This window comes from Sturnus vulgaris, chromosome 4 (assembly GCF_052056855.1).
Source record: "Sturnus vulgaris isolate bStuVul1 chromosome 4, bStuVul1.hap1, whole genome shotgun sequence".
Classification (NCBI taxonomy): domain Eukaryota; kingdom Metazoa; phylum Chordata; class Aves; order Passeriformes; family Sturnidae; genus Sturnus; species Sturnus vulgaris.
Genome location: NC_142246.1, coordinates 43,581,232 through 43,606,232, shown reverse-complemented (window position 1 = coordinate 43,606,232; position 25,001 = coordinate 43,581,232). Strand labels below are relative to the sequence as shown.

The 25,001-nt window shown below is 41.0% G+C and overlaps 1 protein-coding gene and 1 long non-coding RNA gene across 2 annotated transcripts in view; one reads left to right on the top strand and one right to left on the bottom strand.

The window, feature by feature from the left end:
* The window catches only part of FBXW7 (F-box and WD repeat domain containing 7), a 193,370-nt gene extending 176,351 nt beyond the window's left edge, over positions 1-17,019 (bottom strand). The window contains exon 1 of the mRNA XM_014890687.2: positions 16,873-17,019. The gene's annotated coding sequence lies outside the window, so the exon portion shown is untranslated. The remainder of the gene's footprint in view (positions 1-16,872) is intronic.
* A 624-nt stretch (positions 17,020-17,643) lies between these two features.
* LOC148223981 (uncharacterized) lies at positions 17,644-20,533 on the top strand. The gene is made up of 2 exons (XR_015803220.1): positions 17,644-18,472; positions 20,266-20,533. It is a non-coding gene; the product is annotated as an uncharacterized LOC148223981 (long non-coding RNA).
* Positions 20,534-25,001: the final 4,468 nt, after the last annotated feature.

The following is a 25,001-nucleotide window of genomic DNA, read 5'->3' as shown; positions in this document are numbered from 1 at the left end:
AGTTTCACTGTTTGTCATAGTTTTCCTCAAATTGTTGCAGGGAAAACTTGTTTTTCCTGAGGAATTCGGAGCATATTAGGGTACAAAACTGCTCCATGAGAAAAAAAAGTAATTTGAAGACTTTATTTGTATTATAAATAGAGTTACCACTATAAACTAGACCCAACAACTATAACCACCGAGCATACAACACAATACCTACAACAAAACTCAAGAGTGTAACTAAAGTGCAAAGTATATTCCAGCAGCTGTTCCCACCAAATGACAAGGGCAAATCTGCAAACTAGAAACCAGCCAGCTAGAGAACATCCATGCTGCACTGTACTGCCCCATCCCTAATAAAAAAGTATTTACAGAGAATGATAAATTGGTTTCATACAGTGTTTTCATTAGAAAGTCCCTAATCCTTTTAATCATGATTATAACTTCACGTGTTATATAATGTAAATACATTTCACAAATCTATCTGAATCCCCCACTTCTACTGCACAACTATTATTCTAGTTACAGGAAGATGCTCATCTTTAATTAGGAATATGATAAGTTTCTAAAGCAAGCTGATAACCATAAAAATGACTGCAGTGTCATCCCATCTAATATAGCAATCTTTCATTACACAGACATCAACTTTGAGAGCTGATTATTATCATTAACAAAAGTCTACAGCATCTAACAAATTTCTTCTGTGTCTTAAGCACACAACCAGGAGAAAAAAAAAAAGCTATTTGCTCATTTAAATAAATTCTTAGGAAGTAATTCAAGAAATAAAATAAGGTCACTTAATTCAGGCACAGGCTATGGTTACATCATGTGTGTTAATCACTTAATAAAACATAAACAAGTCAGACAATCAATAGTAAAAACAGACATTTTTTGAAGACTAATACACTTTCCATTCAGAAGTGAATGAGTACCTGCTTAATATGTTTCCTTACAGTTGTGACATAAATACCTTCTTTCTTTACACACAGGTTCCATGAAAAACAGCCTTCACATAGTCAGTCCTGCCTTTTCTTGTTTCAGGTGGTTCACTACACTGAGCCACCTAGTAAGAACAGGAACAGAGGTATATGGTCTCTTGATTTTTATGTTGCTGAACTCAAGACACAGCACTGCATTGCTCTTTTCCCTGCACACTTTCCTTCTTCACAAAAAACTTTTTATTGTGCTTTAGCAGAAGGTCAGTGGCTATCACTTCTCTACTCCAGCACAATAGTGAATTGAAACAAGAACCCATAACTGTTTAGACTGACAAAGCAACCAGTATGTCTAAGCCAATAAAGCAATTTGTTCATTAAAGCTACTAATAAAGCAACCTTTTGTTAGTCTATGAAACATCAGAAACCTCACAAAATGCATTTAACTATGCTTTATGCTTTATCACCAACTCAAAAGTTCTAAAATCCGTTAACTTCTCCACTTCCTTAAACTGATAGTAAAATGCCTTTGTGTTAACTTTTCAAAACACAGCAAGTGCGATACAAACTTTCCTGCCTATTCATCATCAGAAACGGTTTAAGGCTTTTGGTGAAGAGATCCCCCAACAAGAGCTCAAATTCGTCATATTAATGCATTATGTGAAGTTTCCTGTGCAACACTACAACCTAGTGACCATCACAGCTATACACAATGAGAACAAAATCTTTAACAGGCACACTCAGTTTGGACCCAAAGAATCATTCGGATTTGACAAACAAAAATGAGAAGAGCTGTAGCGAGCAAAGATCAAAAATGCTGTGAGCACTTGTGTCCATTGCTTTCAATTAAATTGACACAAAGTCTGAACCTGAGTCCCAGGACTCAGTGTTGCTATCTGGAGGGGGTTTGTTACTATTCCCAATAACCAGCACTAACATGACAAGGGCCACAAACTTCCTCTGAACAACATCAGTATTTTTGCCTTAACTTTAGCAGCGCGATACCAGCAATCCTTAAAAGCATTAAAAAGAAGTCTCCCTTCTTACTCAAAATTTCTAGACTTGCTTCGTTAACAGGTAGCTCTATTATTATGTGATTAGAGACTGGGCCACTAAAACAGGAAGAAAAGAAAAAAAAAGTCACATTCCATCCAATTACCATCAGCTAGACAAAAAAGGCCGGGCAGGTACTTCCTCTAAAGTTTTATGTTTAGTACCTGTGAAAGACAATTTTACTAGCAGCAATATACAAGTATCGAAGCTTCATAAGGTGTTAGGACAGAAAATAAAGCAAAACAGTATGTGAGAGGAAAACGTATTGTACTCTTACTCATATTTAACAGTGAAACACCCCTTTTCTAGAAGCAATCTGAAGTTATTCTTTTGCCGCCATTTCTCATCTGCATCTTTTCATCAAGCATACTGCAACTACTGGAATTTTTATATGTACAACAACTCAAAACAAGCAAGCTTCATCTTTATTACTGCAACTTCTCCAGAACAAGGTTCCCATTTGTTACATGAGATATAACCTTTGAATTATCAGTGTAAGTTCTTGTAACAGAATTACAGTAAAATATTTGTCCCTAGTCAGAGATAGGTACAATCAACCAAAGTTTTATCCTTTTCTATTCAGAAAAAAATAATCTTTATTTATAAAATAAACAAGTCTGCTATCTAGGCCAGAGATAGCATCCCTCCCCCTACACTCTGACTCTCACTATCAGGCCATGAGATTATATCGTCCTTCTGGAATTAAGTGCTTATTTTAACAATAATACTTCAATAGCATGTGAAATTTTTCAATTAAACAGTTGTCAAGCAGCCAGATAAGGCACAGAAAAACAACTGATAGCTGAAACGAGTCATACAACAAGTTTTGCAGACTTCCTAGCTCCTGCCAAACAAATAGTTAATCAGTGAGTAGTTAAGAAGCAAACAAATGGCCACTAAAATTCATAGCAAAAAGAGACAGATCATTTTATTTAACTGTAAAATTTCAACCATTTTCTAAGGTTTTCACTTAAAGCTTTTTTGGGCTTTGGAGCCTTTTGCCTACTATTGCACCACTGACATGTGCTAGCAAAGAAAACAGCAGGACAATAACTATTGCAAAGACACTAATTCTAAAGAGTTACACAATGCTTTTCTTACATTCTCTTTTAGAGAGGATACACGTGACTTTCAAACAGCAATTAAAAATCATATAGACATTGTATTTTCCTATTTAAGTCCTGAAGTCCCATTTTGCTAATTCTCCCTGCCCATACCTGATCAGGTCTTCCAACAATTCTACAGTCTAATATTCATTTAGGCTGAGGAGATTCATACAAGAATCAATCAAGAACACAATACACTGCCTGATATTTGTGATCAACTGCACTTTTCAGTTTGCTTAATTTCCAAAATTAATCCTCTCCTTCAGTTCAATTCTACTCCTCTCACAGTACAAAGGCAGAGGAATTTGTTTCTGAATGACTTAAGCATACTTGAAAAGTCCCATTCTTCAGAGATTTACTCCTTGCTCTTACAAGTAAATAAACAGAAGCTTAGACTAATGATTTTTTTATCGATTGAAAACTAACAATTAGTTCTTTTCTGAGGCAAAAAAAGTACACGACTAAGAAGTTTGACAAATTTATATTTGTAGCTACTGATGCAGCAAACATTATGCAAGTGCATAGCTTTCTACAGGTATTCTTATGGCCAAATCTAAGTGTATACTCCAGTGACTGCAGGATCAGATCTAGATTTCATTTATCTTCACCTGTATTCCAAAAGAGCTAATATGACAGTGGCAACAGAAAATTAACATTACTGAGTTAAAATGCTTCACAAGTATCTTTAGATTTTTCCTCCATGATAGCAATCAATTTAACACTAAAAAAGATCTTCAAAAAATTTTAAAAGCCTGTGATGATTATATAAATAGCTTAGATAACTTAAATAACAACTAGTATTTTAAACAAACACTGTTACATGCCTTTAACACCTTAAAACCTCAAGATGTAGCTTGCAGAACCCTTCTATATATTTCTATAAATAATTAATTCTTTAAATGTATACATTTATAGGAGTGTTTAAGAAACAGACTCTGTAACCTATTCTTAGAGATTCTGATTCCTAAATACAACCTATTTGTATAGATCTACAAATCACCCAGTTAAATAAAGTCTTTAAAGGCACATAGAAAACCTACAAGGATTAAACTTCTTTTTCTTCACAAAAGTGCTCCCATGGGATGATAATAAAATTGAAGTCCACAATGCACTCCTAGCACCACAGACCAAAGAGAATTTCAATTACAAGAGTTGAATTTTTGTTTGTTCTCCCTGGTTGCAACAGTTGTAATGCTAACATGGGAAACTCGCTATTTATCATTTCAGATAGATGCCAGTGTTTCTTTATTTTTTTCATGATACATAACATCAATAGAGTGAAACTTCAGAGTTGCTAAGCTGATGTTATAACCACATTAAAAGATGACCACAGGAACAACTACACAGGAATTGCCATTTCCTGGAGACACAAATGAGAATTCCTCATCCTTACTTGACTACTCATCATTTTCACAGGGTCAAGCAATTCTTCAGCAAACATGCCCCCAGCATAGCCTGAACTTCAGATGCAGTTGCCATTTGTACAGTTGACTTTGATGACGAAACACCAGTAAACACTGGTACCCAAACAGTACTTCTACATTTTTACAAGAAAAATCACATAGTAAAGGAGCATCTGTCATCTTACAGAGGTGAACTGTTACAGCAAAACCTGCTTACAAACTGAGACCTGAAAAAATGATCGCTTTAGGAACAGAGATCTCCATTCCAAGGGACTATGCCAGAGATAAGTGACATGAAAGGCAATGAATAGTAGTTCTTCATTGCCTCTTACAACACAAACATGAGGCAGTAGCTAAGGAAGCAAGGAGATGCCACCTTCAAAACATGAGTGACTCTTCAAGCACCAGCCAGCAGATCTGTGAGATTTATTGCAAAAGGATGCAATGGAGATGAAAAGTTTACAAGAGTTCAAGAAGAAACTGTAAAAGTTCTCAGAAGAGAAATCATTCAAGAATTTCTGAATAAACAGGAACAACCTCTGGCTCAGAGATTCCCTTACTGAAAGTAGCTGGAGAACAAGCATGAAATGAAAAGCATCTAAAATTTATATTGTTCTCAATGTTCCCCATGCATCCACTTACACATTTTTTTTAGATGGGTCATGTGAAGAATTAGGGAACTTCTGGGTTCCTGGACAAGATTTTCTCTTTTATGGCTATGAGACACAGAATACTAGGCTAGAAAGAACAAAGAAGGCCAGTGTAATCCAGTTGGCCAATTCTTCTAGAATACACTTAAAACTATTCATTAAATACAATTTAAAACAACATTTCAATTAAAATATAGAAGAAGTATTTTAACTTTTAGACACTCTCCCAAAACTGCCATCTTGATAAAAGATATTACATTCAAATGTTTTAATGAGCTCGACCTTTCATTCAAAATATTAGTTACAAAATTATATCTCCACTGGAATAACATTACTGATTATTCTTCACTAAAACAGCTACAGCAGTTTCATGGCTTTGACGCCTAGACACTGTATCTGTGCAAGCGCTTACTGGGCAACAGAATAGTTCCACTACTGAACAATGCCAGCTGCCGTTTTTCTCCAGGGAAAAGCCAAACAACTCGCTTTGGGTTTATTTGCAGGTTGTTCCTCTTCTTGAAAACAGAAACAAAAACAAAAAACCCCAAACAAGTAAAAAACAAAACAAAAAATCAACAAACAAAGAAACACCAACAAATAGATGGAAGAATATGTCACAGGAATCAGCCTGTTCACTAATTAGGGAAACCTCTATAGCCTGTTTGTTCCCTTTCCACTGCACATCTCACAGTGTTTCTGCCACACGAATTCAAGATCTCCTAGATACTGCACTCAAAGTGTAAGAAAGGCTACTTGAGCACACAAGCTTCTCAGCTGCCCACCACTCCACTCCACAATTTGGGAGAGTAGAGAAGCACTAACAAACCTACCAAAACCACCAACACCTCAGTTGGAGAAAACATGGTACTTTTGCATTTTCTCATTTTATTAGCGGAAATCAGAACTGAGTGATTCCACAAGATAAAGAGAAAAAATATTTATAAATAATAAAAAATTACATTCATCTCCTACTAAAAACACCGAGTATTAGAATGTGAGAAAACACAGTACTTATCTACATTTGAAAGAGCCAATAAATATGATTTAATGTGTTACAAACAAATAAACCATTCATGCATAGCAAGCTAGCTGAAACAATTGTTTGGAAAATACGATTGTAAAACATATACAGGTTGATATCAGAGAATTTACATAGCATGGTTTCTGGAAACTATGCTTTTTAAGCTAGTAGAATTTTATAATAACAACAGTGAAATAGGGAGAAATTGCTGAAAGAAAGACTTTCAAAGAGCCTCCCTCAAAGCCTCAAGAGGCCATTAAGTAAAATTAATACTGGTGTTAGGGGAAAACATTTGTGTTTAGATGCCAGCAGTAAGGCATCAAAAGAAAAAGCAGTAAGTGGTCAGTTAATTTGCAGAAAAGGATTAACAGCAGAAGGCCATTGTTCTGCACTAGAACCGCAACACATATTCCATGATGGTCCAGAAAGCAAAAAGTGGCAAAACTCACTCACATAAAAGCTATTAAGGTTAAGATAAGGAACCTTAAGAATTTCATGTAGTCTAACCAAGCTAGATAAAATGGGAAATACATGACACACAAAGAACATAATGAACAAGGTATTATGTGTCCAGATGAATATTTTACTCATTAACTTCCTGGATCTTAACAACAAATTCAGAAAGAAACATGTTGACTCTTAATAGTCCATAGAAGAATAATACTCAATAAAATAAAAAAATTAGGCTTTGTATTAAATATTTTGGAGAATATTGTAATCGGTACATTACAAACTCAATACAGCATTTTAAATAGGCACTTTGTAAATATACAGCACTCCTAGGCAGGCATAAAAATGGTTTGAAATGTCTTTAAACTAAAAGCTAAAAAATATGACATTTAGTAACAGGCATCTTAAAGGGAAAGTCAAAACCTATCAGAAAGTTTAGGTATGTTGATTGTAACTGAGAGATGCAGAAGAACATAAGGAAATAAAATACTAAGAACCTTGAGTTTAACTGGATTTTTATTACAAAAATAATATATTCAACTAAACTGGGGTTAAAGCATCACAAATAACATAAAGAAGAACTAAACTACTTGAAGTTTTATACATGAAACTTTGCAGTGCCACAATACATCTTTGTGAAAATTAATTCTGAAAAGAAAGATATACACACCTTATAATGAAATCCTACTGCTTTTCTGGATATGACAACTGATAGGCAGAGAGAATAGAACAAAAGTTAAACTCTCAGCTTCACAATCAGTAGAATTCTTGAAAACAAATTTTTTCCTCCTTTGGCAGCCGCCACCAAACATAGCTCTGCAACCATCCCAGCACATGCTGCCTCTACCCAGCTAGCAGGTAGGTTATATGGGGAGTGGTAATAGTCAAGCTGCAGGATCTGACATATAGTGATAAGGGACATAACAGGAGATAAAAAGACAGTAATCAGAACTGCTACTGCAGTGACAGGATACAGCAACAGGACAGAAATCCACAGGAAACTAGGTTTTGTTAGCTCTGTTGCTCACAGAACAATTTGTTTTCTTTGTGTTTCACAGATTTGAATACTAATATTTCTGTACATTGTAGCTTTGATCGTGGTGTTAAATGTAGCTCTACTGAGTAAAAGGATTAGTTTTCCCAGATTGGCATACTTATGACTGTGATATGAAGATAACTCGAGGGAAAAACCTCTGAAGATCAAGCACATGCTCTATTTTAAAGGCTGAATTGGCAGTAGTAGCTGAAGGTGGTTTATATCATGCATATAGTTTATAGCATGATACATATGACAATACTTCTGCGGTTTAGTATAAGCATTGTAAACGCTTTCAGATTACTTAAATTTGTCTTGCTATTAAAAGGGTAAATACCACTCTCTCCTTACTGAAAAGGCTAAGAAGTCAGGCAAGAGTAGCACTCATGTTGGTTCACAAGCAGCTGGATTTCAGAAGTGGACAACACAACCACAAAAGCAAAGAAGGGACAGGGGAACAAGATCAGCCCTTTTGGTTATAGCACATACTCCACACTGGTTTCAGCAGATCATCAAACCATAACCATGAAGTTTCAGGGCACAGTTAAGCTGATCTAATGGCCAGACAGTGCCCAAAGGATTCACTGCCAGCTGTGTGTCCGCCATGCCAGCTCTAATGCACACTCCGTGTCACACTGAGCCAACCCCATTTGCTCTTTAGTTCCCTACGCACTTAAAGTCACAGAACTAAAATGATAGAAAACCAATAGCACAAAATTAATTTGAATAATCTTGACAAAAAAATAGATTAAACCAATAGCTACTGTAGGAAGAGGTACGGGTAGGAGAAGCTGTTGGGAGCCATTTCTTCCAGTAACCACTAAGCAGGTCTAATACCATATGAAATTACAACCCCATAAAGGCCAAGTGAATATAACATTTCAACCCTTGTGACATTTGAAATTATTTTATGAAAGGAAAGGTAAAATGTTTAATGATAAGTTTCTCCTTTTTAATCTAGGTCTTGCCTAACCTATGCGATCAATTTTGTTCCCACCACACTGCAGTGTAAACAAACAATAGGAATGAGAAGGATCAAAACGTTAGCATTTCTTTTGTGCCACTCAACAAGCTTTTGTTTTTCCAGTCATTCCCAGCACCTTTTGAAAGGTTCCCACAGCCCGTGTAAACAACCACAAGCTGAGCGGGATGACTGTACATACCTCTTACATAGGCAGGCAGCAACCACAGCATGCAGGTCCCCTCACTAGACGGCCACACACCCACTCCATGACAAGGGACACCACCCACCTCTACTCTTCAAACAAAACTTCCTGTGCTCCTGAGTCACACTGTTATCTACTGCTCCCACCAGGCCAAATGTCAGTAATGCCGGAGCTGAAGTTTAACCCTCAGTTATTTGACTATCAGCACACTTCTTTTCTGTAGCATATCAGGAATTACTTGATCTCAAAATAGTCAAGCCTAACAGTGTTCAAAGCACAAATAACAGTAGATTCACCGTGGCAATAAGCTATAAAGCTGGGAATACAGTACACAACTTGAAATCATAGAATCAGAGAATGGTTTGGGTTGGCAGAGACCTTAAAGGTCATGTAACTCCAATCCTTTTGCTATGGGCAGGAACACCTTCCCCTATACCAGGTTTTTCAAAGCCTCATTCAGCCTGACCTTGAAGATGAGATGAAAATACAGAATGTCCTGGAAACAACCTAAGTGCAACTGTGCATGCCAAAATTGTTTTGCTACAGCAAGTCATGTCTAAGAACTGCCCTAGCTGTAGTGCACTCATGTATGTAAAACTTTGAAATTTAGGTTAAACATTTGGACAACCTAAGGAAGTAGCCATTATGGAGATAATCAGGGTCATTAACAGAAACACTTCTGTATTATAATATTGCAAAGCGTAAAGTTCAGCCACCTGTGTATTAGAGCCCACCTAAGGTATTATTAGTTCGATCTCTTTCACACATACAGTCACACCCCTGAAGACATGTAATGTCAAAACATAGTTAACATTAGTATCATGTTACTAAGGGGCTACCAAAGCCTGCATGCTACTCTTGACACGTTTCATGAACATCAAGTGGCTGTTCAGGGTCACACAGTATCACACAGCTGGTGGAGTGGAGCAAGTGCAGGGCAGCACAAAGTCCGGCAAGCTGAGAGTCAAGCAGTGGACAACTCTAGTTCTTACCCAGACCACCAACAGCACAGTCAGAATCCACCTGCTGCCACAGATAAGTCAACTAAGGCATCATGAAAGCAGAGGGATATAACTGTCCCCTTCCACCACAGGCTTGTCATAAGGGCTGTGTCTGCCCCATCTTGGCTACCTAGACAAGTTTAAATATGGGCCAGGTGGGGGAAGCATAGCAATTTTGATCATTGTCTCCCTCCCCACTCTTGCAACAAATAGCAAGTTAGGAGAAAAGCAATCCCCAAATACAGTGCCCCAACAAATTGATTATTTCAAACTCATTCTTGCTGAAAGAGCAAATAGGGGGTGCTATTTAGGCATATGAAGAAAGAAACAGTGTCAAAAGTTTCCTGGCCAAAAAAATAAAATAAAATAAAATAAAATAAAATAAAATAAAATAAAATAAAATAAAATAAAATAAAATAAAATAAAATAAAACCACTGAAAACCACAGCAACCTTGCCTTAGCATGCTTTAAAGGATGCTGAAGATTAGCCCTCAAGATCCGTAAAAACTGTCACTATTGTACTCTGTAGTAAAGTAAATGACACAGTAAATGACAGTTACCTGTCATTGCAGTGATCCACCCACTCAGACAAATGTCACAGATCTGCAGACATACTCATCAGTTCTGGCAACAGCAGATGAAACTGCCATAGCAGAACTCAGACAAGGGTATCTCCAGGATCATAGATCAGGGCTCTCTTCTGTGGTGCTACATCTCTTGCTTTGAGTATCATTGCATGAATTAAACAAAATGATAAGATATAAACAGGAAGAGAAGTAAACACTCCTGGCAAACTGCAGGTTTACTGGCCCAAGCTCAGGGCCACAAGTAACACAGCTTAGCAAAGACATAGACAATGGTGAAGCAAAGGTGAAGACATCCTGTTTGCAACAGAGATTGAGTACTATGGCAAGCTGTGTGGGGTCATACTTGCCACAAAAGATGAGTAACATTTCCTCAGAGAGGTCTGAATCCATAGCTGTAGTTTCGGTTATCATTATTTAATAGTTACAGCCTTGAACACTAAAGAAAATACTCTCTAGTATATTCTAAAGTCTTATTAGGCAATTAAGAAGTCAACAAAAGCAATGTACCCACTACTGTCAGGTCTAGCAAATAAATGCTAGATTTTGCAGCTACTGCAATAGCTAGTGAGCAACTTCTCAAGCATGAAATACAATGCTGAAAAGGCTTGCACTTGCCAGGGAACACACTGAGCAGTTTACCCTCTTAAAAAGGTAACTTGAGGAAAAGCTTGAAACATTTTCTTCCCCATTGGCTTATGATGCTTTGGGCTTGTTATTCATTTAGTAAGACAAGTAGCTTGTTCTGAAGTTCTGAATTCCCTGTGACTATTATCATTCCTGCAGATATATATGGACACACATTCTATAAAGCACATCACATATTTTACATAAAGACAGTAATAACCTTTCACATGCAATTTTGCAATATAGCAAACTAACTCCCTATAAGCATAGGCAGGTCCTGCATGTTACAGCAGATCTAAATGTAAAGTTTCACCATTAAGAAAACATGGTAGACTGTATCCTGAAAAGCACATGCTCCAAAAGTATACATCAGCATCTGTGAGAACACAGAACTAATGTGTACAGTAAGGACATTACAACGGTCAAAGAGGGCAGAGTTTAAGTAGACACTGTCAACAACACACACCTAGGGTTTGCAGCTCCTGTCCTTCTGAAATTCACAGCAGTTGCCACAACCAACAAGAACACAAAGCTGCAGCTGAATAACTGACTCTGCATGACTGAATTAAGGAATACTTTAATCTATCAAAAGGACCAACCAAAACTCACGTGCAATCAAGTCTCCACCACCACCCTTTAGTTCTTTGATAAACCCACTAAAGAAACACACTGGGGAAGTATCTGGTGAACCGTATCATCTAAAGGTCACCTCCCACATTCCAAACCATCCAGAGCAACATTTCTTAAGGATGAAGTGCTGACGAAGCTCTGACACTGGACCAAGAAATTGAGGAACAGGAGAAGGGTACATAGGAACAAGTACAATGATGATTCCAGAATCGGTTCAGATGTTTTATTTTCAAAGGGAGACCCATGTGTAAAGAGGGAGAACTGGAAGGGTACAGATTTAATTTATTATTACAACCTAGGATACTGGAGTGGTGAGACTCATTGATTGAGGGTTACAAAAAGTGTAAGGGGAAACTATTGCAACTCTATTGCATCCTCCTCTAACCTCCCATTCACCACAGCTCCAGCTCCACAGGGCCAGGTCTCACCATAGCATGTGCATGCCTCTCAGCTTCACGCTAGGGCAGCCCTCCTGCATCAGTAAGAAGGCAGATCTTGTGCTTAGAAAGTGTTCAGCAATATGCCCTTCCCTCTTGAGTGCACTTCATCTCAGCCTGTCCGTGCTGAAGAGTCCATAGACTTCATAGTGCAGCTTCTCCAGAGAAGTATCAGGCAGGTCACACCATCCACACCACTGAAAGTTTTCAAGCAAAAAAGCATTTCAAAACGTTCACATTTTGGACAACTTTGAATAGTCAGCCCTTGAACAGGAAGCATTACTTAACTACCTCAGAGCTGGGCCTCTGCTATAAGCAGCCACCCAGTCCCAGGTCATAAGACAAACTAGACTCAGGCCAGCTTAGCTTGGCACTACTTGGAACAGGCTTCTCCTATACTGGAGCTGCTTAGAAAGCACACAGACCAAGCAATTTCAAGAAACCCATTTCTCTCCCCTGCACATCCCAATGATCCCTGCCCACAAAATATCTAAGGTACATCAGTATGTTAATCAGTTTCATAACAATGTATTTGTGTTACAAAAGTCCAAACATCACTCAACGTTTTATGAGAGTATTAAAGGGAAACTGTTTTTCTTTTTTTTTCAATATAAGCTGAGGCAAATAGCATCGCAAAATGCTTTTTGGAAGCAAATCTTGCTGTTGCAGCTACCTGCAAGCACACAGCTGCTGAAACCATCACATCAGAAGTGTGCCATCAAAACAGCACACACCAACACTTCATCCTGCAGCACAAAGCAAAGTCAACTGTCTCAGCTCAAGACTCAGACAAAGCTATCTGAGTTAAGTGAGCTAGTTCAGACAATATTTCACACACCTCCTCTTACCAACCAGCTGTGGGTGTTGTATCCTCTAGCTGAGGATCTCCAATTGCCCCAGCAAATGGGAAAAGATATCTGCTGGTAGGTTAGGCTTGACATTATAGAAAAAAAATGTATTGTTTCACCCTTGTAAAAATAACTGCAATTGTTTCAGAGAACCCTGAGAAAACAAAATAGAGCTTTTTCTGAATTACACAGACCTGTCTATTTAGCAAAAATGAGCAGTCTTGAGGAGATGAACATGTATTTTTTGCCATAGTGAGCATGAACAAAATTGAATACAGTAGTTCTTTTTACTCTGACATTCCTTACTTTTGAAGTATTTGACGTTACAGACATAAATCATGTCCACATTACTGACAAAAAAAACATAGCAAGGATCTATTAGAAAATACACGACTGCAGTGTTTGCACTGATGCAGGACAAATGCTGGAGTAGCTAACCAGAACCACTGGTGCAAAGACCCAGGCAGGATTCACAACATTGCAACCATTTCCTCCCATTCCCTCTTCCTGCCCAAGAAATGCCCCCTTACAAGTGAGCCACAATGCCTCTCACATGCATTACACCCCAAAAAAATCTTGCGCATGCAAAGTTCTCAAAGAAGAAAAGAAAATGTGTAGTTTAATATTTAAGTAAGAGCCTAATCAAGCTGTTATATTTATTTAGTGATTTAATTGAACAGAGAACAGAGACAAAAATTATTACTTTATTATTTCACCAATAATCTTTACAAAGTGAAAGACAGACAACCGCCTTTCATTTTCTACTAAATACAAAACTATGACAGGTGAGGAATGGACAGGTATTTAGTATTCTTCCTCTCTCCTAATATAGGAATAAGAAATACACCTGACAACATGTTTATTCAAAACCAGTCACTTCAAAAGAAGGACTTGTCCATTCCTCCCTCAAAGCCACAAACACATTCACCCAAGAGGAAGCCACTAAGGGTTGCCAAACGCACGGAAATGACACAGTCCTAAAGTACACACTGATAGGAACCAGAAGGGTGTTCTGGGACAGAACATGTAAGCATCTAGTGCTGCCTACAGTCTTTTGCAGGCATCCTGCTAACCACTGAAAGATAGAGGAGACTGGGCTAAACTGCGCTTGCTTGATTTAGCCAGAAGAGCCTGTGTAATAACCAGCAGCTGTACCACCACAAAGCAAGATCAAGAAGTTTGTTGACAAAAAGTCCATTTCCATGCTTACGTGGGTCTGGATCTTCATCAGAAAAATAACTAAAGTCTTTGTAGCCTTTGCTGTCGCAAGAAACTATCTTAATGTCCATAGCAGTGATCCCAGTAAACAGATTTTGTCTATCCAGTGAATACATAGAGCATTTCAGTACTGAACCATCCATCAGTTTCCACAAATTCACTAAAGCACAATACTTTGTTGCGGAAGAGCATTTTCATGAGCAGTTACACGCAATGTTTATTGTGTCTTTCTAGAATTACCTGACATACACAGTCCACATACAACAAGGCTGAAGCAGCTCTGCAGATAAGGTCTTTATGCTACTTTTATTTCAAGTGTAATGTACATATAATCATTGTATGTGCTCTTCACAAAAAAGATTCAGAAGATTAAACATGTTCATTAAATACCGTCCAAATTATAAAAACTCTGTTTACTTCAAAGTAGTATTCCTCTCTGTTTAATAACATTGCCTGGCCTAAATCATTCCTTTCTTTTACTGATTCAGAGACAAAAAATTCCATTGAAGTAACGAACAAAACTTTTGCAAAATACCGCATGCGTACTTAACAAGGGGAAGTAAGGTTAATTTGTCAGGCTAAGTTTAAAGATAAAAAGTATTTCTTTCCCTAAACTAAAAAGTTATTTCTTGTAAAAGCTTTTCTAACAGTTAATGTAAATGAAAAACACATACTTTCTGATAAAGATTTATGTTTCCAAACAGACACTGTTGTATTAGTAAATTATTCAACTTGATCAAAGGACCTACACCGATTAGATATAAGCTGCAGTAGGAGGAAAAACCTAAACCTTGACAAAAATACTTTTTAAAACATGAAGTGATATAACTTCTTAAGATATTTATGGACCTGCAACACCAACAAGAATGCATAATTGCCATCAAGAGACAAAACCAGGCTGCCGTTAACAACTGGATGATCATGGAGAAAGGGCAGATTTAAGTTTGGGACTAGGAGGTGCCTTAAAACAAGTGTAATCACCACATGAAAAAGGATATAGTGTCATTTCACTCCTGTAGATATTAAATACAACATAGAATTGACCATCTCCTTAACACTATGGCCTGAAGAGAATGCACCTTCCTTTCCTAACTACTGAGGTCTATGACTGAGAAAAGCTAGAAATGAAGAGTAAAGAATTCAACTTCTTTACACCCCTTTTTAAAACAGCAGTGATAACAGAAAGCCTAAGATAGGGAGATACCTCAAACTAAAGAAAATGAGTCTTTTTACCTTCAGCAAACTGGGTCTCAAAATGAAACTGTATAAAATCAGATACCCTGCCTACCTTACTCCTCAGTGGAATGAACAAGTATACAGCTGGGAGACAGGTAGTAAGTGCTCTCAAAAGTGTTGCACAAACTGAAGCACAGAGCAAGCATCCATAACTGGAATGCTGGAGTATATACACCCATATATTTCAGAGCTTCAGCAACTGTATACATTTCTGCTATGTTTTGTTTTCTTCTGCTTTCAATTGCATCTAGTAAAGAAAGTGCAGGAGAGCAGGCACCTAGGCAACTGGCCCACAGTATGTTCACAAGCTGTACACTCTTCTTTTAATGAAAAACACGACAAACCCTACAACTTTCCCCTTCAAAGTCTTTCTAGACTCTTTCCAGGAAGATGTGGAAAGGACTCATGCAGACGACAGTTTCCACACAAGAGTTGTAATTCCTGGATCTCTGTCTCAACAAATAAATGACATTCAACCTACTCTCTTCATTTTTTTAGTACATCCTCCTCATATGTAACAAATTGCTGTGTAAATTTTAACACCCGAATAGTACAATATAACACCGGCAGACACAATTGTTTCTTCCCCAACAAACTACTGAGGTGTTGTTTGTTTTTCTTCAGTTAAGAGAAAGATACTTTATTAAAACACTTCAAATTTAGATACAGTTTTTCTCAGTGGTAAATTACGCACGGGGCGGAAATGCTAAAAAGCAAAGCAAAACAGAACCAACGCAAACACAACACCATTCCCAAAGGAGACCCTTCTTTCCCCAGTCCCAGAGTAAGGTCTGGAATAAGAGCAAGACCACTCTCGTGCTTCGTCCAGTAGCAACTACTCCGATAAACAGGAAGAGCCAACACTTCTCCTGGCTTTTAAAATACATTCAAAATACTTTACATAAGCAACTCCTCAATAACGTTTTTCCGCGACAAGAGCTGTATCGTCCACCCAAGTGTTATGTAAATGAGCGGGCAGAAGGCAGCCGCGGGATTTGTTAGGAGCCACTAAACCCATAGAGAAAAGAAGGAAAACGGGGAAACGGGGTAGAGATGTTTGAAACCCTCGGGGCTCACAGCACTGTGGCCGTGCGCTCCGCTCTCAGCTTTGCACAACTTTCCGCCGCGGCAGTTCCGCTCGGCTCCCCGGGCGGGGACGGGACGGAGGGGTCCGAGTCCTCCGCCCGCCCGCCCGCCGCCTTTGTTCGCGGGGTCGCCGCTCCGGGCACAAAGAGGGCAGCAGAACTTGCGGAGGAGACCTCGGGACTCCCCGGGGGCCGTGGCAGAGAGCCCCCCTTCCTCCCCCGCAGCGGGCGGGAGCGGCGCGTGGACCGCAGGGCAGCAGACCGTGCGCGGCCAACAACGTGAGCCGCATGGGAAACGGTGGCGGCCGGCGCCGCGCCCCCCACCCCAGCCCCCCGCCCGCTCCGCCGGCAGCCCCGGGGCACCCAGCCCCTTCCCAAGGCGGCTCCTCCCGCTCGCACTCACTTTTCGGGACGGGCTCCTCTGGGTTCTCCCTCCGCTCGCGGCGCGCGCGCCTTCCCGCCGGCAGGGCGATACGGGCGGCGAGGCGGAGCCCCCCTCCCTTGGCGGGACGGGGTCCGCTGCTCCCCACCGCCCCGGGGCTGCCGCCGGGGACCGGGTGACTTCAAAGGGGCAGGTGGGTCCAGCGCTCCCCCCGCCCCGGGCGGGCTGCGGACTGGTGGCCCTCGAGGAATCCCCTCGGCTGCGGTTGTCCCGGCGGCGGATCAGGTGCGCCACCGCGTCCTCTCACATGGAGCCACCGCCTCGGCGTCCCCCCAGGGACGGTCCCCGCACCGCCACTGGCCAGGAGGCGAGTGGCTCGGGCCGCAGCCCCCGCCCCGCTCTCTCTCTCATGCACTGCGGGCACCGCCGGGCCCCGGCTCCAGCGGCAGAGGGGCCGTCAGGGCCCCAACTGGGCGGCGCGGCGGGCCAGCCGGGCGGCAGGGCTCGGCGCCGCGGCCGCTCCGCTCTGCAGCATGTGGGGGGAGCGGCGGTGCGGGGTGCTGGGAGGCGGGTCAGGGCCGGGCTGGGGACGCCGGGCGCGGTGGGGGGAGCGACAGCAGCAGCGCCCCGAGATCCGCTCGCTTCCTGCGGCGCCGGGAGGGGGCGGGGAGGGCGGGCGGGAGACGGAGCGAGCGCGGCGGTGGCGCGGGCGGATGACAGCGGTAACCCGGCAACAGGGCCCGGCCCGCCCCGCCCCGGTGCTGGCGCGGAGCGATGATGCCGAGGGCGGGCGAGGCGGAGCTGCGCAGGTCCCGCCGCGGCCGTATGGTTCAGCCTAGGACAAGGGGGCAGCCCCTCACCCGCCCCGCCTTTTCCCGCGATGGGAACGGCCGGTGCTGGGGCGATGCCAGCGCTCGCCGCTTCATGTCCGGCCGCCGCTCGCTTTGTCAGGGAGCCGGTAGTGGGAAGTGCTCGTCACCCTCGGTGCTTCCAGAGACTGGGGCTCACCTGTCCCTAGCAGCACTTTGTCAAGTCGGACTCCGGGCGCCGCGAACCCAGTAACAGGAATGATGGTTACCCCGTCCCTGCTCTCCTAAGGCTAAACCAAGCGTTATTTCCTGGAGCCTCTAACAGAATCACAGAATCAATTCGGTTGGAAAAAGACCCCTGAGTTCACCGAGTCCATCCTATGACCGAACACCACCATGGTCAACTAGACCATAGCACTGAGTGCCACATTCAGTCATTATTTAAACACCTCAAGGGACCCCATCAACTCCCTGGGCAGCCCCTTCCAAACTACTCCTTCTGTGAAGAAATTCCTCCTGATGTCCAACCTAAATGTCCCCTGGTGCAGCTTAAGACTGTCCTCTTGTCCTGTTGCTGGTTGCTTGGGAGAAGAGACTGACCCTCACCTGGCTATACCCTCCTTTCAAGCAGTTTTAGAGTGATATGGACACTCCAAGTCTTGTCCAAGCTAAACAACCCCAGCTCCCTCAGCTACTCGTCACAGGACTTGTGCTCCAGTTTATTGCAGAGTTGTGGCTGTCACAGGAGAGCTCCGGCAGGCCTGCTTTGATTTGCTGTGCTGAATATGCGGCTCTGTTCAACAAATAACAAGGTAAAAACTGAATACTTAATTGTCGATCATTAAGTGTGTGGGCTCGCTGAGCACTCAGCCTGGCCGCTGAGAAAAGCTTAGGCCTCAGGAAAAAGGAGAAAAAAGTGATATTTGTCTGTGTTGCCATCATAAAACATAGAATAAGAGCAAAATTAAAGGTTACTCGTGTACCTTAGGTCTGGCATTTCCTTCCTTTTCCAAAGATCATGGCTGATCTTTGCCATGTCTGGGTATGCTCAGGTAGACATTGGCTGCTCTGCTCAGACCTCATGCCAGCACTGGGCTATGGGATGTCTGACTGTGCTAGAAGCCTTCAAATTGCCCACTAGCTTTTTCCTGTCTGCTATTCAGTTTTAATTCTGCCTCTTATTCTCCATCATCTTCTGCTTGGTGTTTGTTTACCCTTTCCTTTTACCTTGTTTACCTGATTTTTCTTTTCCCATGTATCAAAAACAGATGTTTGAGCTCACCTGAGTCTCCAAAACTCTCCTGTGTCCCCAGTGGGACAATATAGCAGAGAAGCACTCTCACTCTTGAGTGCTGCAGGCACGTCCCTTCCTCACCAGCTGAACTTCTACACATCTATTCCCGCCTAGTTTATGCTTATTATAACAAACTGGCCAGGGGTGCTTTTGCAGACAGAAGCCTCCTTCACGAGTGAGCTCTGGTTCCCCACAGAAAATCACTCACCTTTTCCACAGAACGGCAAAGTAGCCCCTGCAATAAGTATATAGGTAAATATATAATCTGGTAATTGAACTTTTTATTCCTGGAAAAAAAAGGAATTAAATCTGCATTAATAATAATTTCATTTTGGCAAGTTTTTTTCCCCACAAGTTTACAAAAAAGTGCATTTTTTTTCCCTCTACAAAGAAAAGAGCAATGCTAAAACTTTTGTGTCTGCATTATGGATCTCTGCCCCTTGAACAAAGAGAACACAGGTCTCTCTCCTCAGACCCTATCCATGTCAAGGGGTTACTGGTTCCTATTTCTTGGATCTATTGCATATTCCACTGGCTTTCTATTAATTATGGTGTTCTCTCTCTGCCAGTTGAGTAATAAATTCACGCATAGGTCAGACATAACTGGGACACTAACACTGAATACACATTACTTGGGAGTAAAGGAAAAAGCTGACTGTCTAGTCATTGTAGATCACTGACAATGGCAGATGCATTGCTCAAGAAACAGAAAATCACTACTCTGCCAGCACTGATCATAGTGCTCAGACTGGCTGAGGATTTAATGAAAGTGTTACAATTATTTTATTAGTCACAGATTAAAATGGTTCAGCATGTAGTCTTTAATGGAAATGTGATCATGATTGACTGTACTTTAAACAGTAGGGATGAAAATAGGAATTGTACTGCAGATTAATGCATTGGCAGGACTATTCACACTGTCATATGCCATACTTGAATGCCACCACACAGACAGTTTCAATAAAACTGATTTTAAAAATAACACACAGAACAATTTTAAGTGGAACTCTATTGTTTTCAACATATGTCTTGAGGTGACTGTATGTTGCCTGTATCCCCAAACCATCTGTTCGGTTGGTGATGAATATTGAATTCTGCAGCTTTTAGACTGATTCCAGAAGCGAAGGAGGGGAAAGGAGAAGTGCAGAGTTTGTTATCAGAGACTGCACTGGCTCCCCCACGTTCCTGCTCACAGACTGTGTTGTCTGCAGTGGACAGCGGGAGAGAGCTCTCTTTTTGCTTTTGGTTAGTTTTTCTGGCTATCTGAGGCAGAGAAGCTCCCTGGACAGTGTTTTTTTCCCTTTTTCCTAGAACTGTTTGAACCTGCTCTGGACTGAAAACGCAGAAGAGCACCGGGAGCTCACATCTGTGGCCCACCAGGCCTGGCCTGGGCTGCAGCATTTGTCAGCGCTGGAGGGACTGAGAACAGACTGAGTGAGCCGGGCAGCCCACGGAAAGAACTCTTCTAAATCTGTCATCTCTTTGGAGCAGCGAGAGGTTTTGCTGTTTAGTATTGTTCATTTTTGTGCTGGGAAATGTTTTGCCTGTTAAATAAACAGTCCTTCTATTTCCACTTTTCTCCGAAGAAGTATTTTTCTGTTTCATAGAGGGACCCCATTCAGAGGCTTCCTCCCAAATACAAATACAATCCAGTGAGAATGCAAAAACCTTATCAGAGGTTATTACTGTGCAGGAAATCGTGACAGAGGAAGAGAAACACTGGGACTTTTAAGCACTCTGCCTAGAGGATGAAAGGATACTTGCTGTTAGCTGGATGTATTTTTCTTCCTGTGATGTTTATAATCTTGATGGACTACCACCTGTACCAGAGGTTGGTAGTAAGCTTAATGGCAAGACCGCAATGCATCAACAACCTTGGTAACCAAAAAGATTTTATGCTAAAAGGCATAGAAAATTAGATGGTGATTTGAAAATGAGAGTTAGCCAGGAGCGAGAAGGCACATGTATGAGTAACAAACCTTCCATAGAATTGTTATTATAGAGGAAGGCTGCTCCTGTATCATATTATGTCATCTTTAAAATGCCATAAATAATAAGGGGAAATAACCAAATGAAAGAAGCGCATTCAAATACTAAACCACCATTTTAAAAATCTGCTTAATTTGTCCATATTTCTGGTTTTATAAGGCATCTATGATAAATTTTGTAAGCTGTCTGCAGATAAAGGGAAGAATAAAGGATTTCTTTGTATGGGAAAACATGGATCCAAGTAATGATAATGCTGAAGAAGGCCTTCTGTACAAGGTTTAGCCCATTTTGACTAATGTAATTTAAATTTAAATCCTTACTTTTAAAAATTATTTTCCCCAATTTTTTGTGGTTACTAAGCTAAAGAGAGAGAGCAATGACAGCAACACACACAGACCTCCTTAGGGAAAGAAGGCCTTTTATTGAGAACACGATTCATACTTATAGGGTGTTCAGCAGAGCTAAGACAAGACAGTAGCTCATTGGATAATTGAGAAAACGCCTCTGGGACAGTACTTCAGAATGAGTCCCACAGTCGGCACCAGGTGTTAATCTAAAGTTATTAATTCCATTCTATTTTGACCAAATTATCATCCTGGGAGAAAGTCTCCCTACCAGAGCTGAACAAGCTATCAGCTTGGGAGCAGAGCTGAGAGAATCAGGAGAAGCTCCAGCTTGGGAATGATTTTCCTGGCTGTAATTTTCCTAGATCTTTAACAGTGTGTCCACGATTTTTTACTGGTAGATATATCCTAATATCTGGCAGTGCTGTGCATCCCACTCCCTACAGGAATGAGAATGAAAACTGAGCTCTGCCTAGGCAGATGCTTAAGCTTCTCTAACCTGCCCATTCCTGAGGCTGCATATGCTAGGGTTTGGGATGGGAGAGGCAGGCATCCCGTGTAATGAGGTCATCAGCGGTGCACACATGTCAGAGTCCTAGACTGGGGAAGGTCTCTGAGGCAGAGTTGGTGCCTGAGAAACAGACCCTTTAGCAGGACTCCTGTGAGGAGGGAGTTACACCAGACACAAAGTCCTGGCTCGCAGCATAGTCCTTATCCATGTTTTGATTTCCCCCAGCCAAACACAGACCAGAGGTGTGAGGAAGCTGTGCTGTTGCGCTGCTGGTGTAGGAGGACACAGGCAATGGAGCAGGGACACCCGATCAGCAGCTGTCATAATCACAGCTTGTTCTGCTGGATGAGAAAAAATCTCAGGAGTAAATAAAAGGTAGCAAAAGGGGTAAGATAAGCAAACAACAAGGGAGTAGAGCCACAGTTTTTGTTGTTAGTGGAATACAGATTGATTCATCCAGCTCATACCTTACTTAAAACTAAATCTACCAATTTAGACTGCCTGCTGCCACTTCCTAAATGGTATAAAACATCCTCTCTCTCTGCTTCATGTAAGGATATGACAGACCGGAGGTAAAGAAGCAAAGAGCTCCTCTTTTTGATAAGGAGACTTCTAAGCAAAGACACGGTTAATTCTACCTTTAATTCCCTACAAATCAAACTGCTCTCCTGGCTGACCTTGGAAAGGTAATTTTTAATATTTTGCATGATGGAACTGAAATCATCTCCTTCTCAGATGGCAGACAGACATTTGATTTGTTTCTCTTGTCTTGCTGCTCTTTTCAAGAATGTTTTTAGAGTCACTGGTAAGGCATAATTCATATTTCTCCCATGGCATTACTGAATATTGTAAAGTTGTGTGCTGTCACTGGCTGGGTTTTTAGGGTTCCTTTGGGATCCCTGAGACTGCTTCTGCAGCTCTCAGTGACGGAGCAAGTTCCCGAGCCTTGCCCAGACAAAATTTTGGCTCACGGTGAGCTCTCAGACCAGCAGGGTGAAGAAACCGGGATATGTAGAAAGACACAAATCCATAGTTTATTCTGTAAAGGCATCCGATCTAGCGTATACCAACGGCTATTGTTTTACAGGGGGTTTTATATATTTTGAGGGTTTTACAGTTTGCACCAAATACCAAGGGAATTCTACATTCTAACCAATCCCTGAGGGATTTTACATTCAAAGCTGGCCTATAGATACTAAAAGAAAATGAGCCACTAATTTTAAAGATAGATAAGAGGGTCTACCAAGGGGGGGAAACTGGATTCCTTTTTGTATTCATCATTTCACAAGCCATTTCTTATCTTTAAGCTATGGTTTTCCAAGGGGCTTGTTCTGAGGATGCAGGGAGACTTTCTTCTTTATGAATGTTTTCTGCTCCCTCCACAGTGTGCAAGCACATTGCACCAGACTTAGACAATAAAATAATGGTTGTAGATAGAACCTATTGTATTCAAACAAAATAGAGAGGATACAACAGAAGTAATAACAAGAAAACAAGAAAGAAAATAATCTTTTATCTTAATTCCTGTAGGGAACAGGTCATCATGGACATACTGAGCTGAAGTGGAGGTATAATGTAAATATTCTCTTCAATAAAATGAACAGATAAAGAAAAAAAGAGCTATACAAGATCTCATTTTCAAAAGGTGTAAAGGTCTAACACTTCCCAGTTGCAGATAAAAAGCCCGGAAAACAGACAAAATTTCCAAGCTAGATTAGGCACATTTTCATGGATGCAGTCAAAGAACTGGACCCTATTTCCCAAGCCTGATTCCCACCTGGGAGACAAAGGGAGTAAATTTACTGCAACAAACATGGATGAAAGTTTAGCCAGACATAACTACAGCAGTCCCAGGATCTGACTGCAAGTGAAGATAAAAGACAATGCTGTGGCAGCACCAGCTCAGAGAATTGATAGCACAGATGACCTCATCAACAGGAAATTTCAGTCTCAAACCCTAGGTCTTGGTAACACCACCATCCTTTGCTATGGACATTTACATATAAGTTTCATAGCAATAATAACATACCAGAGGGGATCTGTGAATTCTTACCCTGACTCAGAAAAATGGCGTCATTTTTGATACTTACAAGGATGATACAATGCAAGACCCTCCCTTATTCTATTGCTCCATTTCTGCCACCATTATAGGCAGTGTAATGGTTTTAGTGGAAGTAACATATAAAGGAAGAGAAACAGTACAGTTAGTGAGAAGACTGGCAAAAGACCATCTGTATAAACATACTAGTTTCAATGATAGAGACACCTTTGTGTGTCTGGCTGTAGCTTAAAGCAAATATAACTAGAGTTAAAACAGCTCTGCCCTAAGTGTGCCACATACTGATAGATTAATTTGCTTTTAATGCAAGAGTGCTGCTGATGTTTTTTCTTTTTTCACTGAATGAAAATTGTGCTTTTAAAGGACATGGCTTTAAGCAAAAACATGAGGTTTGGTGAAATATTTGACCAAACTGAGCCCCAGTTTGATCTGACCTGTGCAACACTGCAGGCTCAGATCTCCAATCTTAGAAACCTTGCAGGCAGGTGTTTCAGTCTCTTACTAACATCCTGATAATGCACACAAGGGAACCAAATTCTGAATGTTCTCCAAATCCACACCAAAACACAAAGTTTGTCAGATCCACCAAGACTGTGATTAAACCAGGACTAACCCAGTGCAAGAACTAGAATTAATTCTGGCGTAATCTGGGTAGACATAGCAAGGGTAGTGCAGATCTGTATATTGGCAAAACTATATTGGGCAGCTTGCCTGAAAGCTTGCTGCTCACGAGCTTTGTCAGTCTTTTGCTGCTATTTGCTTATAATTCGTTGCCATAGAAAGAGAGCTCAGATATCTAAGACTAGCTAATTGTCTTGTAAAGGCAACAGGGAAAAAATTCACCCAGGAAAGCATGTAGTCTGTGTCTCTGGCAAGTACTAGTTTACAAAACATCAGCCTATTTATAGTATTTGTCTAAGTGTGTGCTTGAAGCTGAAAGTGTTAGCAACTTTCTTCTATCATCTATGTTTAACCGTGGTAGCCTGACTGTCACGGTAAGCAAAGAGGTTTTGGTGGGCGCAAATCTTAATAAGGTATTCCCCAGTATTGAAAATAACTGAGTCACAGCTGCAATATTTAAACTATTTATAATTCCGTTAAACAGCAGTTCATAGAAAACCACTGTGGAAAGCTGGTGTTTTCC